The sequence below is a fragment of the Festucalex cinctus genome, chromosome 14 (genome assembly GCF_051991245.1).
Source record: "Festucalex cinctus isolate MCC-2025b chromosome 14, RoL_Fcin_1.0, whole genome shotgun sequence".
Taxonomy (NCBI): domain Eukaryota; kingdom Metazoa; phylum Chordata; class Actinopteri; order Syngnathiformes; family Syngnathidae; genus Festucalex; species Festucalex cinctus.
In genome coordinates this window covers 6,769,128-6,785,607 of record NC_135424.1, presented here as the reverse complement: position 1 = coordinate 6,785,607, position 16,480 = coordinate 6,769,128, and the positions used below count along the sequence as shown (strand labels likewise).

The following is a 16,480-nucleotide window of genomic DNA, read 5'->3' as shown; positions in this document are numbered from 1 at the left end:
GATATCCATCAATTGCTGCGAGGTGTGTGCGCAAACAAAGATGCACCCTGCCGCAAATTACAGCCAATGTTAACATGATTGCATATTAAGATTTCTCATTAGCACAAAGCGGGAGTGGAGGGGAAAAAAAAAAAATAAAAGTCGTGTGAAGTGGCGCAATATGTGGAATCGCGGCGGGCCGGCCGGTCTCGGGAGGGTGCCTGGCGCAGACAATGATGCATCTAACGCCGCTTCAAGGTCAGCTGGACCCGGTCCAGAACATCACCTGCAATCAATAGTGTGGGTAAAGTAGGCCCAACTGAACACATGTAAGGGCAGACACGCCACCGAGGGGGGAACAAAAAGGCCTGCATGGCCCATTGGCTCGCTAAAACCAAACCAAAGCCAGGATGCAGACCTGACACACGGGCGTCATTACGGGTGGCGAGAAAGTTGCCAATACGGCAAAATAGAGAGAGCTTAACTCATTCACTGCCATTGACGGATATACACGTCAATGGGAACGGAATTGACTTAACTCATTCACTGCCAATGACGGATATACACGTCAATGGGAACGGAATTGACTTAACTCATTAACTGCCATTGACGGATAAACACATCAATGGCAGTGAATGAGTTAACAACCTAAAAATGTCTCGACTATGTCCTTGGTTTACAATATAAATGTGTGTAGCTAACATTGAAACAAAAATACTCACTGTAACATGTTCTGGAGGATGGAAAAAAAAACTTAAGTCCTCAAGTTGGATTCTGATTGGCCAAAGAAACAGTCCAATCACTAATAAAGTTTACATTACATGCACCAGCATAACTAATCCGAAAGGCCCTGCATGGGCAGATTATTTTGACATAGATCTTAAATCTGATTGGACAAGAAAATCGAACAAAAACAATACTTTGATGTGGCTCGCAAACAACTGTACAAAAAAGAGAGACTGCAAGATGTTTGTTGTTACTCTCAGTTGAAGTTTACTGTCAAACTAAACAACCACGTAGCTTAGCCTTTCAGTCAGCTAGCTTAATGCTAACACTAAATAGCATGAATGTTGCGCTGAGCAACACGTTGACAATACTCACTGAACTATATTGTCGCTGCTATGTAGAAAACACGTATGTCCAATTTTTTATTTTTTTTTATTTATTTATTTTTTTTTGGGGTATGAAACTGAATGCTATTGAATTGTGTCATTACTGTATATTTTTATTAAGTAAAATATTATGGAGGTCTGTTTTTTTTTTTTCATTAAAATACAAATTAGAACTTTTTTTTTGTTACGAATGTTTGCAAATTAAATTTTCTTCCCAAGGCACCATTATATTACTAAACATTTTTGCTAGATCGTATGGTGTTCCACAGGGTTCAATTCTAGGGCCTCTGCTGTTTTCCTTGTATCTGCTTCCTCTGTGTTCCACCTTAAGAAAATAGACGTAGTTGTTTTAAAGTGCTCTAGAGTTGAGTTGGGTGATGGAAGTTAATGTCCTAAACTGCATGATTTGCAAGAATCTGTTCATTTTGTTCACCAGTAAAACCTTAACCTAGGTTTTGAATTTGTAAAAAAAAAAAATATATATATATATATATGGCCGTTCTTTGTACCCCCCAACATGTGACACGTGAAACCAAATCATTTATACTGTGTTGTATGATTGACTCAATCTAGTTGTGTGTGTGTGTGTGTGTGTGTACTTGTACTTTAAGTAGGATTTGAAGAATAGTCAGCGTCACGTGAGCGCCGCCGTGCTCACAAACAAATGAAGTCTGGTCGTCGCAAAGTGAGATTGATACCTCCTTGTGAACTTGAGTGAATATGGAGGAGGCTGCCCCCGACTCCCTGGGGAGCGAAAGGGCGCCTCCTCTTTTCCACCTCTGCCACAAAAATGAACAAAAAAAAAAAGAGAGAGAAAGAGATGGGGTGCATCTATTTTTTTGCGTGTTCATCAGTATTCACTCATTCATTCATGGTGTGTCCTGGCAGATGAAATGTGGACCCGCTCCGTGCAATGGATGAGCCTCAAATCCACTTTGTCGCACGAAGGAGGATGTCTGGACCATACATGAAAAACAAAAACAAAAAAAAAACTGGAATGAGATTCATTAATGATGAACATTTAACATAGAAAGCGCATATAGAATACAAACTGTAGTAGTTTTACACAAGGTTAAATAATCATTGAACAAGAATTCCTTGTTTATTGTTATATAATTTATTGATTGTTCCATACCTGACCTATTGCATTGAAGTGTGGAGGTATGCAGCCAAAACCTACACTGAAGCCATCTTTCTTTTACAGAAACGGGCTATTCGTGTCACTTTCGGATGTGGATACAGAGACCACACTAATCCAGTATTTAGACAACTAAAAACTTGAATTGATGGAGTTTAACCGTCTTAAAATAATGTATAAAGCCTATCATGAAATTTTTACCAATTAATATACAAATCAAATTTAAAAAAAAAAGGGAAAGTAGTAAAAATTAAGAGGAACAGATATTTTTTCCAAACCTAAATACGGAACAAAACAAAAAGAACGATGTATTTGACTGTCAGTTTGTGGAACAATCTGAATTATAAAACCAAATCATCTCAGTCTATTTGTATTTAAAAAAAAATGTATAAAAGCACAACGATTGGAAAAATATATTTAGCACAAGGTCATGCTGATAAATTATTTTGTTTAATTGTTACCATGAAAGCGTCTTGACTGTTTGCTGTTATTTATTTTGGCTTGATTATTGTTTGTGTTGATTAGGGGCAGATATCACAAGTTTTACGTCTGTCTGTCCCCTTTCATTTCTTTTATTTTTAAAGAATGATTTTTTTTTTTTTATTAAATTGATATTAAATAACAAAAAATAACCTTTATTGGCAAACAAAACCGAAATAAATAGAAAGTGATAACAAATAACAAAAAATAATCTTAATTGGCGAACATGATCACATCAAATGGCATATCTGCGCAGGAGGTCAACGAGCACCCAAAAAACAAAAAAAAACAAAAACTCAGCACGCCACAGCGACCGTGACAAAGCCGCTGACCTGCCCTTGCATGGGTCACAAACGAAGCAAAAGTTTACAAGGGCGAGGCAATGAGCCTTGTGAACGTGTCTGTTAGAAGCCGCCCGCATGGCGGGACGGATGTTGATACGGATCAATACAATATCCTAATCTGTATTTAATCATGTGCGATAGATGCTTGCTTGACTAGCCTTACCTGTGTTCGATGCACGTACGAGCCGCTGTTTTTCCACTCTTTGGGCTCAAAGATTTTAATATATGACAATAAATATTCTACTTGTTGATATTATATTGGAGTTTTTGATTAATTGTGCAGCTCTAATGTGTCGCTGCACAATTTGTGTTGAAATTTCTGTGGCTTGAAGGATTATAACATTGTGATATCAATGCTATTTTTGTTAGCTTTACGCTATATTCCATATACGGTGCAGCGCTGTTGCAACCCAAATGGGTTACAAATGGACTTTTCAATCTAACGAATGAAAACAAATCCAATTTGATCAAAGAGTAAACTGAGTGTCTTAATCATATGTTTACAAAGCCATATTTTATTATCTCATTCAAACGTGTCGGATTGTAGTCTACACTGGCGCGTCAACACATGCTAATGCTAACCTTGTTAGCTTAAAATAAATGACCTCGTGCCGTATAACCTGGCCAATGGTAGAACAGAGGTCCCATTTAAAATCAATCTACATTAATAGTAGCCTCATCCTAGCTAGCATTAAGCTAGTTCTTATTTGAGGTCCGGTGTTCAAGTTTGTTGCTAGCGCGACGTTAGCTGGCCAAATATTCTCATTGCTCGGAACAGCCTTAGCCAGTCAAATGCTTTCATAACTACTTCTCGAACTGTTTTGTTCATTGACTGCCAAACTGCTTGTTGTGAAGTTTGCAGACGTGTGCGCTTGTTCTCAACCCCCCTTTTCAGTCCCAACCTCCTAGAGCCACTTAATAATGATCTCCCCCTGAAAGGTAAATCAATTATATAACAACCACAAAAGAAGCATTTTGTCATAAAACGGTAATTAGTTAGGGTCCCGACCTCCCTCTTGGCACCTCGACTCCTCCAGCTGAGGACCGGGGCCAGGTCGGTGGTCCGCACTCAACGACACGGCGCACTGACGGCGGCATTGTGGCGCCTTTGTCTCCATTGGTGGAGGGGTGGGTGGGGAGTCTGAAGTTGTCGCCTGTGCGTTTATCAATCACGGAGGGGCTCCAGCTGTTCCGCGGTCTTCGGCCTGTCTTCAGCAGCCGGCCTTACAAATTGCCTGAAAGGGAAAGGCGCATATGCTAGCAGCAACGTGCGTTGCGCACGCTGGCTATTGTTCCCGTCTGGTGACTAATGTGTTCCGCGAACGAAGGCGGCCCTGCCGTCTGCTCGCCGCAATTACAGGACGGATTAACGGTTCTTCTCCACAACACGCCGCCGCGCCGTGCCTCCGAGGAATCCCCGCGTTGCGGGATGAGCATCGCGTCCAATTACGGCTTAATGAATGGAGGAGAGATGCACGCTCCTGAATGGAGCCTGGAAACCGTTTCGGAATTTACGCCATAGATTTGATTTTACAATACAGTATTTCTGGAGTCAGGGCCTTCTAGGCCTTCTCTACACTCAGAAGTGCAGGCCTACATCTACAATTTACGTGAAATTGTAAAAACTTATTTTCGACAGTCGTTTTATAGTATGTGTAGCATTTGTGTTTTTTTTTTTTTTTTGGCCAATCAGATTTCACCTTTTATGTGTGTCCAGCTGTTCAAGGCTATCATAATCTGGATTGCTGGTACCATAAAGTAATGAAAAAAAATGTTACTAGTACAGTGATAATTTCGTCTATGAAAATTTTTCGTCATAATTTTCGTCAGCAACATTTATTTTCAGACGAAAATTAAACAAAAACTAAAATAGAAGCCATTCATGAGACGATAACAATTGACTGAAAATTTCATCAATGACTAAAATAAACATGAAAACAACACAGTGACGAAAATTCACTCATCGTCCAGCCGTCATTATTTCAGCAGAACAAAATTGTAATTGTCAATCTGTCAATCCGTCATCACTAATTTACAGCTGTGATTTTAGGACCATCAGTAAATTTCACTGGGCCTTCAGTCCATTACGCTGTCATTATTATCATGATGAACTGGTGAGTGAAATTATTTTTTTCAAATAAACAATCTTTATTAAGCTCATATTAAATATTAAACATGAGATTTTCTTACATTTCGCAGTTCTGGAATTCTCCTTCCTCTCTTTGTTGTTTGACGGATTGCCACCTTTCATATATGGCTTTTCCCAGATTTAGTCTATATTCTCCTAAACTATAGGAGGCAGTGACGAGCGTCTGCAGCATGTGAAGACACTTCACCGCAAATAAATAGAAAACAATTGTATTATTTATTTATTTTTTTTTTCCAATAAACTATTGACAAGAACATTTTACAGTCTACATACATACGACAAAATAAACGAAAACAAAAAAAATCAGGAAGTACAAAACACTGTCGCCATAGCGAGAAGTAGAGCCACGGGCGGCCATCTTATGTTGCCACTCGCTAACCTCGCCTAACTTGAACGCTTTGATTTCTCTGTGGCATTTTCACGTTATTTTCTGTGTGCGTGGTGTACGGTTGTACCAATAAATATGAAATGGGAGTCTGTCAGTTGGTTATTGACGATTACATTGACATACGAAAAAATACTTCCGTCATGCTCAGTCCGTCAGTTTTCAAAGTTTCCCGTCAATCGTCAACTCAACGGGCATCCGCTATTGAAGGATCGACGGACCTTCCGTCGGTTTTGACGCAAGACTTACCTCTGCTAGTAAGACGCATGTGTACTAGCGTTCAACTCATGCGCTGAATTGTCTTCTAGTGAGGACAAAGAGCGCACTAGTACATTAAGCTAGATCTCAAGGATATGGACGAGATGCTGAAGCGGCTTTCGATAAGTGAAAAGTTTCTGGTGTGACGCGCACAGATAGATGGACGCAGGAATTAGGCGTTGTTCCAAGGTCAAACGCTGATAGGATTGTTACTCCGGCGCTGCTCGGGTGTCAACGCCGTCTGCACTCTCGCTTTTTCATCATATTGCGCGCATCAAGAAAACAGGCAGGAGAATGAAGTGAGCGCAGAGAGACGGGAGACGCAGAAAGAGCAGCAAGGGATACAAATTGATCGTTTGGTGGCCAGATCAGTCATAGTCACGCGGGGTGGATGGATGAGCGTCTTTGACGGCCGCTGCAGGTTCGAGCGAGGAGGGGTGGGGAGGGGACGAGTCTGAAAACAAGAGAAATTGGTTCGGGGCCTCTTGGGAAGGGGAATCGATGTGTGGGGGGCATGTAAGCGGCGGGCTGCTGTTTGGAAAAGTTTGAGAGGTCTCGAATGTGACAGTTGAATTCTCCTCTGAAATGTTTTGTTTGCATCCTCACAAGCGATCCTTTTGAGACGGGAATGGAATTTCTTATTCGGTCGTTCTGGATCAAACCAAGTAGTTCTATTGGCAAGCTCATTACAGCCGTTGAAATGAATAGAAATGCCTTTAAGTCGTTCCGACATCCCTGAAAAACCCAAGAAACATTTTGTGTTTTGATTAATATTTCTGAAATAAAAATTAAGTCGACTCATCCACCCATTTTCATTGTATTGCCAACCAGTTGCCTGTGCTTGGTCTGAACTAATTAGCTTATCAGGACATCTTGGGAACTATTTATTACGGAATCAGAATCTCAAAAGCTTTGTCATTGGACCTGTCTATCTAAGAGCCATAGAGAAAAAATGACCAATAGTGAGATGCAGAATCCACCACTTTTATAATGGCCTATTTTCGCAAATGAAAATAAAAACATAAGGGGGGGGGGGGGGGGGGACAATCCCTAATTGGACTCCTGAAAGGGGAGCACAGTATGGGTTTGGAAAAAGACCTCAGCAAACAGGAAACACTATATATTCAATACACGACACACAGACTAGAGATGGGGTCGTGAGGGTGCCACCACCACATCTCATTTTGCAGGTGCGCAATAATAGGTGGGTGACGTCACGACAACCGCCCAATCCCAGATGGGGGACACGAAGTAATTTTCCCAGGAAAGAGCTGAGAAAATGCCGACGTTTTGTGCTGTGCCAACTGGTCTAATCGAGGAAAAAATAAAAGCTATTTTTGCGGGCCAGAAGTAGCAACCCATAAAGGTGAATAAAAAAAAAAAAAAAAAAAAGTACCGAAAGAAGACAGCACACTTGGATTAAAAACTTCTGTCTGAAATCCAGAGGAGCAAAGTTGGGCAATGCTCGTATATGCAGCGATCAGGTAAGGATACAATTTTATAGTAATTACATAGCTGAATAAAACTCTCAATAGCTAAACATAGCTAACCGTGCTAAACTATGTGGAGTTGTTCTACAGCTTGTGTGTCCATGCTAAGTGGCCGTGTCTTTGTTTTTAGCAAAACTGGGCTACGTTAGCTATCACAACCAGTGGTTATTAAATTGAGGTCCTTCTTCCAGGATGGCCACAAAATACGTTAGACTTCTGAGAATGGTTAACCTAGCAACACGTAGAAAATAGCAGGGAAAGTAACAGTTAGCCAGCTAGCTTGTAGCCTGACGCCAGTACCTTTGTGTACATTTGAAAAGAGACATTTACTCACCCGAACAAAAACAAGACGGCAGTCATCTTTTTGATCCAAGTTCGCAGACGCGGGAAATAGTTGTAAGCCTCCAGGCTTTTATACGCTTCATTTGGCTAGTGGTGTAGTACGATGTCTGGAGGGCGAGTGTCGATTCCCTCCACACCAGGCAAATCCGACACGAGTTCGGAAAAGTGTCTTTTCCTCAGAGTGTAAGGATCATATCCGACATATTTTACTATTTTTAGAGCCTGTCAGTTACGTCCAGGCTCACCCAACACTTTTACATAGTCGCGTTCCATACTTCCTGACCCCAGTTGAATTCCGTGCGCCGCCGGAATTACGTGATTGCAACCCAACCTATTGAGGGAGAATGCCGAACTTTCAACAATGTCACAGCAAACTGTCCAAATAAAGAGAGAGTTCACACATTTACCTTCTTCTTCCAGAGTTCTTGACCGACTCAAATCATTCCAATTTCAACATATTTACCTCATTCCAGACATATGCGGAACTATTTATCATAATCCTTAAATTCCAACACTTTCACAACCAAATTAAGATATTTCACATAGCCTATTCCCCAACCTCTTCCAATTCAAGTCATCCAAAATTGAAATCTTAAATTCTTCATCCCTGCAATTCTGCAGCATTTCAGTTCGTCAACTCTTCAGCATTCATGTACAATTTCTACAACAATCGCACGATTTACTTACTATAACAGTTTGTAGCCTTTGACCAACGTTGAAGTGAACCGCTGCAAGCGAAATCCAATCCATCTCTATCAATCTAGGCGCCGCCTCATTCCCAATTGAGCTAATAGAGTTTTATGAAGTCTATTTTCAGGGTGGAAACACAAATCAAATCTCACGCCAGCTAATGGGGCTCCTTTGAATTGTCACATTTACTCGATGATGACTTTCCAGCCTCTTTTGAACGACGTCGCCAGCGAGTCGCTGGCGCTCCGCTAATGACTCATGTGACAACTCCCGGGGTTTCTCCTAACTATCCCGGCGAATGTCAGCAGTCGAGCCCTCATTCCTTTTGATGACCTATTAAATATTACGACGACCCCCTCCTGTGTTCACTGTCGTCTCACTCATATCAAGATGGTGTTTAATGCCCATGAGACAAACAACAGGCAGATTAAAGCCATTACACTCTGCTGCACTCCCACATTCACCCTCCACAAAGTGGAGTTGGGATGACTTGTTTAATAGCTTTGCGGCGTAAAAAGCCGTTTTTGGCGCGTACAAGTGCCAGCTCGCATGTCACGCTATTGACAGAGACACCTTACGATGGCATAATCAAGCGATAGATAGTCAATAAAGGAACGGGAACGCCTCTCGTCAGCCGATCCGGAAGACAAACGCTGATTTTACTCTCAATCAAATGGCAGCCATTTTCCGTAGATGGTCATTTAATGGCGTGCGAATCAACCTAGGGAGCTAATCGCACGATGAGGCGGGTAAAAATAACTCCTCATTTTCAAGAATAATGGCGGCGCAATGTTAAATGATCTTTTTTAAATTCCCTTCCGCGGCGATGACGGCGCTCCTCAAGGAAAATATTCATAAAAGCTAATTGAAGTCGTCACTCGGCGGGGTTATTAAAATGTTTGAAAGCGTCTCGTTTAGAACGCTGTAAATTTGAATTCCGAGTGTGTGGCGTTAGAGCAGGGGCAGGACGTGCGTATCTGGAAAGCGGGCCTTTGCTCACTTTTGTTCACAAAAAGAATACCCAAATTTTACAAGATTGTCAGTATAACTTTAGTCACAGGTTTTGTATTTCATGTGTTTCCACCCTCAGAAATGTTATTTAATATTTTTGACTTTTGGTGTAATACACTGTATACCCGAATGTATTATATATACATTATATTAGGGGTGTACTGATCAGTTTTTTGGTTTTTTTTGTTTTGTTTTTATGCTAAAGATTCTGATCCCCTTTTACAGCTGCCTACTAATGATTGCTTTAATAATGCCGGTCTCTAATTCAGCTGCAGGCTTCAAAAGTATGAGCTACAGGTGTTGTTGACCAATCATGGACTTTTCCACGGAAGCCAGCCCATCACAATCGATGGCCAATCGATCGGAACACCACATTTATACACATTTTATCCTGCGCTGCCACCTGCTACTACTGAAATAATATGAAAAAAGTGCCCTCGGGCTCGCATTGCGAACGTCACATGACCTAAAGACTACTACTAAGTAGGGCTGTGCAAGTATTCCACTCAACAATTACAAAATCGGCATAATCATAAAAAAACATTGTTTAAATTTAGACATTTGCACTTCTTTTTTTTTAATTTTAAAGGAATTACTTGACTCATTGAACCATTTTCAGCAATGAAAAGTTAATATTTTGTCCCAAATTAATTTGATAACTTCATTATTTTTCATGTACAATTAATACTTTTAAAAACTATTTTTTTCTCTTGCTGTCGACTGGTGATGACATCACTTGTGCTGAAGAAGTAGGTAACGACCCATCATGGTTCACCTGTTTTCAGCAAACTGAGTCATGATTGGTTGTTAACTACTTCCTCAGCACAGGTGATGTCATCTTCAGTTGACAGCATGTAATAAAAATACTTTTTAAAGGTATTAAAAGTTACCGCATTAATTGTAGACGAAATATGAACTTTTTTTTACTGCTGAAATTGGCTCAATGAGTCAAGTATCCCTTTAAAATAATGAATTTAATCAATCTTGTTTGGTCCAAAAGGGACTTGCATAATATCGTATTTTAAAGAAATGTACAGTATTTGTCTTAATATTTTTTACATGTTGAAACATTTTCTTGTTTTGTCCAAAAAAAAAAAAAAAAAAAAAAAGATTGTCTAAATCGTGATTCCAATTATTGTCAAATTAATTGTGATTAATATTTCCTTCATAATCGAGCAGCCTTACGACTAAAGTTATTACTATTATTGCTGTTATTTGTTTTGAAGATGTTGCCATTTTGGACACAGTTTTTTTGTGCACTAAAATTGAGATATATTTGAAGTAACAGAACATTTTTTATTCTTGCAACCGCTTGACAAGGGGTAAGTACGACTGCGTATTAGAGCCGCGTAATTTTTTATTTTTTTTAGCGGGCGGGGGCAATATGACGAGACTAACTTATATGTAAGTTACTTCTTCTAAAATGCTGGTAAAATAACAACAAAAAAACAGTACTGTACTTTTAACCTGCTAACCAATTTCTTAGTAGCTTGAACGTATCACTATGGGTCATCTTTAGCCCTTGTTGAATCAAAGTCTTGACCCAACATGTTGGGTCAGTGCGGTGGATTAACCCAACATTGGCTTGGCCGCAGTGCTGGGTTAGCTATTTCACCTACATCGGGTTAGTTTTGCCCCAGCAGTTTTAAGAAACAGTCAGACAGACACAAACCAAAGGCTTGAATTCCCTTTATCTAATTTCCAATCGTGCATCACTATTTTCTGCACTCTTCCATCTTTCTCCCTCAAGGGGTTGTCGGCGGTCTTAGCAGAGACAAAGAGAGGGAAGCGCGACACAAATCTCAGGGGGCCTGGGCAAAGTGCAAGTGAAGGTGGGACACCTATCTTTAGCCTGTTCTCCATGGAGGCAGCTGGATAGGTGGGGGAGGGGCGGGGTTCAATTCTTCAAGGTCAAGGGGCACATTTATTTATTTCCCTGAAAGTTACAATGAAATTTTTACCGAGTACTTTGCTGTGACGACGCAGTAGCCGTAAATTTCCCCTCCGCCGCGCGCTCGGGCCGTTTATGACGCCGCCTTCAAGGGCGTATGGTATTTGTACGCCATGATATCCTTTTCATTGTGCCATATAACGCAAATGAGAAAATTAAGAATAAAACCGCTCGGCGCCGGCAAGGTCCCGGCTCCTCGGCGCCGTCGTGTACTGTAAATGTCACATGATATTTGTGACGCCCTTCTCTTGCACTGTTTTACAGTCTCCCTTATGCTGTTGATGTTGTTTTGCTTATGCAAAGTAACAACAACAACAAAATGGGAAGGGGGGGTGCACCACAGGGGGTTTTGGTAATATTTTCCTTCCGTAGTCACATGATCTGCCAGCTTGTGTTTCCCGGCATCCATCATTTGGAAAGAAAAGGCCTTTTGACTGCTCACTTGTCCACACACGTCCACGGCGAGAGATGAGCTAATGCTCTTTATTGATTGGCCGTTTAAAAGCCTCTTGTAGCCTTGGGAGTATGTTAATGCCACGAGGGCCCCCTGTTCCAAAGCGCTCCCCAGGGGCCCCCACGCGTATTCCTCAGTGAGCTATCGAAAGGAGTTCATTAATGGTCAATTACTAATATCTAATGAGGCTCATTGTGTTACGCCGCCGTCGTAAGTGGGCATCTGGCTCTCCTAGTCGTGGAAAAAATAAATAAATGTGACGTCCATGTAGTCGGGGGTCACATGAAGATTGGAGGTGGAACAGGCGTGCAATTATTCAAATGTGGCCTGTGGATTTAATGTGGATTACACGCAGAAGGCAGGCTGCGGCAATACTGCGGGGACTTTTCGGTTTAGCCGTTCTGCATGACGTGAAGGTTCGAGTACAGAGATGTGAAACTTTTTTTTTTTTTTCACTGAGAAAAATCATAGGTCAGAGGGATGTATGGCGTCAACATGATAAATCAAATTCAATATTTAGTAATGAATGAATATATTCAGTTTATTAATGTAAAGATTCCAACACAGCTTTTACCTGTTTTAATATACATTATATTGTAAACTTGTGTCAATAAATGTCGCTCACACGTGTCATAAGAATATTTGCTGAATTTCAATATGCTTAGTAGTAAAATAGATTTGAACAACAGTCTCAGTTTGGTGAGATAGTTGACAAAGCAATAAGTTGGTGTGATATTAAAAAACAAAAATAAATAAATAATAATAATAATAATTTAAAAAAAAAAGAATTTATGTGATTTCAGTAACATTCACAAATACAAATATAACCTGAGATTGTGTAATATTGTACGTAAAATGTTTTTCCAAAAAAATAGTTTATCTTGTAACATTTACATTTATTTACAATTTTAAATGACAAAACAAAAAATTGAGATAAATTCAAATTTTTATTTTAAAATGTAAAATAAAATGTGAGGCCTTGTAACATTTAAAACATTGTTTTCCAATTAAATTCATCAACAATTTTAAGTAAAAAAAAAATCATATGACAATTTTCATTTTACTGTTTGTTTATTATTAAATAATTTAAAATAAACCGGCGTGACATTTTCATTTTTAAACAATATTTTAAAATAAATTAAAATGATGTATGATACTATACCATGTAATATTATTTTTAAAAAGTAGTGTGATATCTTAGAACATTGTAATCTATTTACAATTTTGAATGAAAAAACTCATGGGATAAATTTTCATTTTAATTGAAATCATTAAAATTAAAACATGCTGTAAAATTCTACTTAAAATATTTTTCTAATATAAAAATGTGTTACTTTCAGATGTATTGTTAAGTGAAGAGTTTCAAATTTAAAATAATGTGTGACATTTTTTTTCATAATGCTTGTTTTATTTAAAAAACTAAACAAAACACCATTTAGCTATTATTACATTTTCATTTTAAATTTTAAAACTAGTATGCTATCTCTCAGCATTGCAACTTCTTCACGTAACCGTTCGATGAAGGTCACATTTATTTCATTCAAATGTTCGGAGGGCCAATTAAAAACGGTGGAGCGGACCGCAAATGCCCCCCAAGCCATACTTTGGACACCGTCTAGCACATTCGACCTCCCACATGATTTCTTGGCCTGTTTATGCAAGGCTGTCTGCTCCCAATTGGCTCTGAGCCCCCCCCCCATTCAACCCATCCCACTTCTGAATGAGGCGACTCATCCTTTGACTGCCAGTTTGATATTTGTGGATAATAAAAGGAATAAATCAGACAACGGGTTTGAGTATTTCATTTGTTATCCGTATCCCTTATGGGAGAATGATTCCAAAATGTAAAAACAGCAATTTCCCTGCTGGGAAGGCGCCCGAGCGCAGGGGTTGTTTTCATATTCCGAAGACAAAGTGCATCTTTACCGGCCAATTCTCGGCGGTATAAATCTAACAGGCAGGCTTGTACATTACCTCCACGTCTGCATTTATTTCCACATTCCACTTTTTTTTTAGCCCCAGCTGTCTGTCAGCGTGTCTCCTTTTTCCTCGTCTCGTCCTTCCGTGCCGACCCTCCAGAGGGCAATAGTCGCCACTTGGATGGGATGACTTTGCGATGACATTGTAATGACCTTCACTGGGCCCGGTTGAGAGATCCCTGGGGTATCTCGCCGTTTGCTGAGAGGCAAAGATTAGAATGGTGCTTACATAACTTCGACAAAATCTCGATATATTTTTCTTCATGTTTTGTTCTGGTTGAGAATGTTGATTGTTTTTAAAATATGGGGGAACTTGATATTTTCATTTAGTTGACCGTCAAACTAAACATGAAGATTATTTTGCATTGTGTATTCAAAACAACCACATAACTTTGAGTCGATTAGCTTCATGCTAATGCTAACTCATGATGAAAAATGCATCTACGTAGCGGTGCCAATTTCAAGCCAACAAACTTCAATAACATTTGATGTGAATTAAGTTATTGTTTTATCTGTTGTGAAAATTGTATTTCACAACAAATAAATAAGAGTTTTCTTACTGATCCCAACTTAACGATGTAAAGTAAAAACGTGCTTGCTTTGTTGCACTAACAAACATTGTTGCTGTAAATGTCAATAATTTAGATTTTAGAAGTTTTTCCAACTTAAATGAGTGTTTCAGACCTAAGAAATACAAGTTGTTGTTTTTTTCTTTTTCTTTTTTTTTCTTTTACAGTGTGCTGAGGACTTTTGACATATCCACTGTTTCCATCTACAAAAGTGGACATCATTTTACAGGTCAGAAATTTTTGGCAATTCTTGTTGAGATAACCACAATTTTTCTTTTACAAAATATAAAGAAACAGATCAAGATCTTATATCTTTATATTCACAATGAACTTATGATGCTCAAGACCCAAACTGTTCGATTTTATTGAGCTAAACTTAGTAGGTTTCAAGATAATTACTTTTAAAATTGACTAAGTGCAATTGCTGCAGAAATTGCGTGGGAATGCTGAAAGCTGAATGCTAATAGTTCAGTGCTAATATTTGAACGCATGCTTATAAAGTAAATTGAGGGATAAATTATGAAATTACAACCTCCTGGTGCCACCAAGCGGTATCAGACACCTGGTCATAATGATAAGTTATACATATGGAAGTGGGCATGGAAAGTGATACTTGAAAAAGTTCAATGTCTGTCCCATTGAAAATGAATGGGGGAAAGTTGATATGTTTAAAATTTTGCAAATACTGTAAGTAATATGTAATCAGACGATATATACCCCAGTAGGCGTCAATTTTTGAGGACATTTGAACAGAAGTATTACGTGGGAGTTATTGTGTGGCAAAAAAAGTGTGGAGAATAAAAATCACAATAACATATGTGGGAATGCTGAGGCATTCCCACAATGAAGTCAATTTTTTGGGACACACTTTGTTTCCGTATTATGCTGCCCCCAGGTGGCCAAGGTGTGCACAGCAGAAGGAGCAGCACAATGTCCATTGAATTGAAGCAATTTTTTGTCTTTTCTTTTTTTTATGTCATTACCTTGCATTATATGCTTTTATAAACTACAATAATATGGAGTGATATTTTTCCTCATTAAAATAGTTTTATTTTGACAGGAATCCTGGAATGCATTAATGGAATTTCCATTTATTTCAATTGGGCAATAAAATTTGGTCATGGAGCAAATTAAACTTCAAGAATTTTGAAAGCGTTTTCATGCTACATAAAATTACATAAAGGTTGGTCCTTTAGTTTGACACGTGTTGTAAAAAAAAAAAAAAGTAAATAAATTAAAAAAAAAGGAAGTTTAGTATGGTTTTGATTGCACCACAGACACACACAAAAAAGACATATTTGGTGATATTTTTTTTTGTGCCAACTCACCACTGTCCCACGGTGCTCCGTCCCATCTGTCAGTGGACCCTTTAGTGCCGGGGGAGCTGGGGTGGCAGCGGCTGAAAGCAGGGCAATTGGGATCACTCGCCGTCCCCCCCCCACCCCCCACCTCCATCATCCCTCCCCCTGCCATTATCACTTTTGGCCTGACAACACATCTACTTTTCACTTTTGCTGCAGTAATAGAGGCAGGCTGAGTGGGCCCTTCAGCGAGGCAGCGGCAGGAGCGGGAGATGACGGACATGAAAATGAGCTTCTTCTTGCGCCCGCCCTGCGAGAGCGCGCCCGCCAAAATGTGGTGTCACATCTTGTCACGGCTTGGCACGTTGCCGACGAGAGCTCGGGTCACTTTGCTGCTTAACTCTTAAACGGCAGGTAGAGGGCAGGACAGAGAACTCCACTGCGCTAAAGTGACAACATCAAATCCAATTTTAAAGTCGGATTTTAGTCGTTATGAAACTTTTAAATTCATACAGTGTGACAAAACGGGTTTATTCAAATTTTAACCACTTAATTGTAAAGGTGAGAACAGGTAAACTAGTCTTAACTTAAGGACGAAAAACAGTGAAAACTGTGTTATACAAAGTTTGTTTTTTTTTAATTATTATTATTATTTTTTTTTTAATGAAATACTCTTATGTTGTTTTAAGAATAGGCTCTCAGCAGGGGTTTCACTTTTTACTGATATTCCCAAAATCAGTTTTTTCACATACTGCTTACAAGTTTCTGTACATTAGAAAAAAAAAAAAGTGAAATCCTCTTAAAAGGTGGTGACAAATTCTCCAGTCGTGTATTTCATCTTTACCACT

General features: G+C 39.4%; 1 protein-coding gene across 2 annotated transcripts in view; it reads left to right on the top strand.

The window, feature by feature from the left end:
* The window catches only part of cdhr1a (cadherin-related family member 1a), a 271,515-nt gene that overhangs the window by 114,596 nt on the left and 140,439 nt on the right, over nucleotides 1-16,480 (top strand). For both annotated transcript variants that reach the window (XM_077496326.1, XM_077496324.1), the window contains exon 6: nucleotides 14,499-14,560. The gene's annotated coding sequence lies outside the window, so the exon portion shown is untranslated. The remainder of the gene's footprint in view (nucleotides 1-14,498; nucleotides 14,561-16,480) is intronic.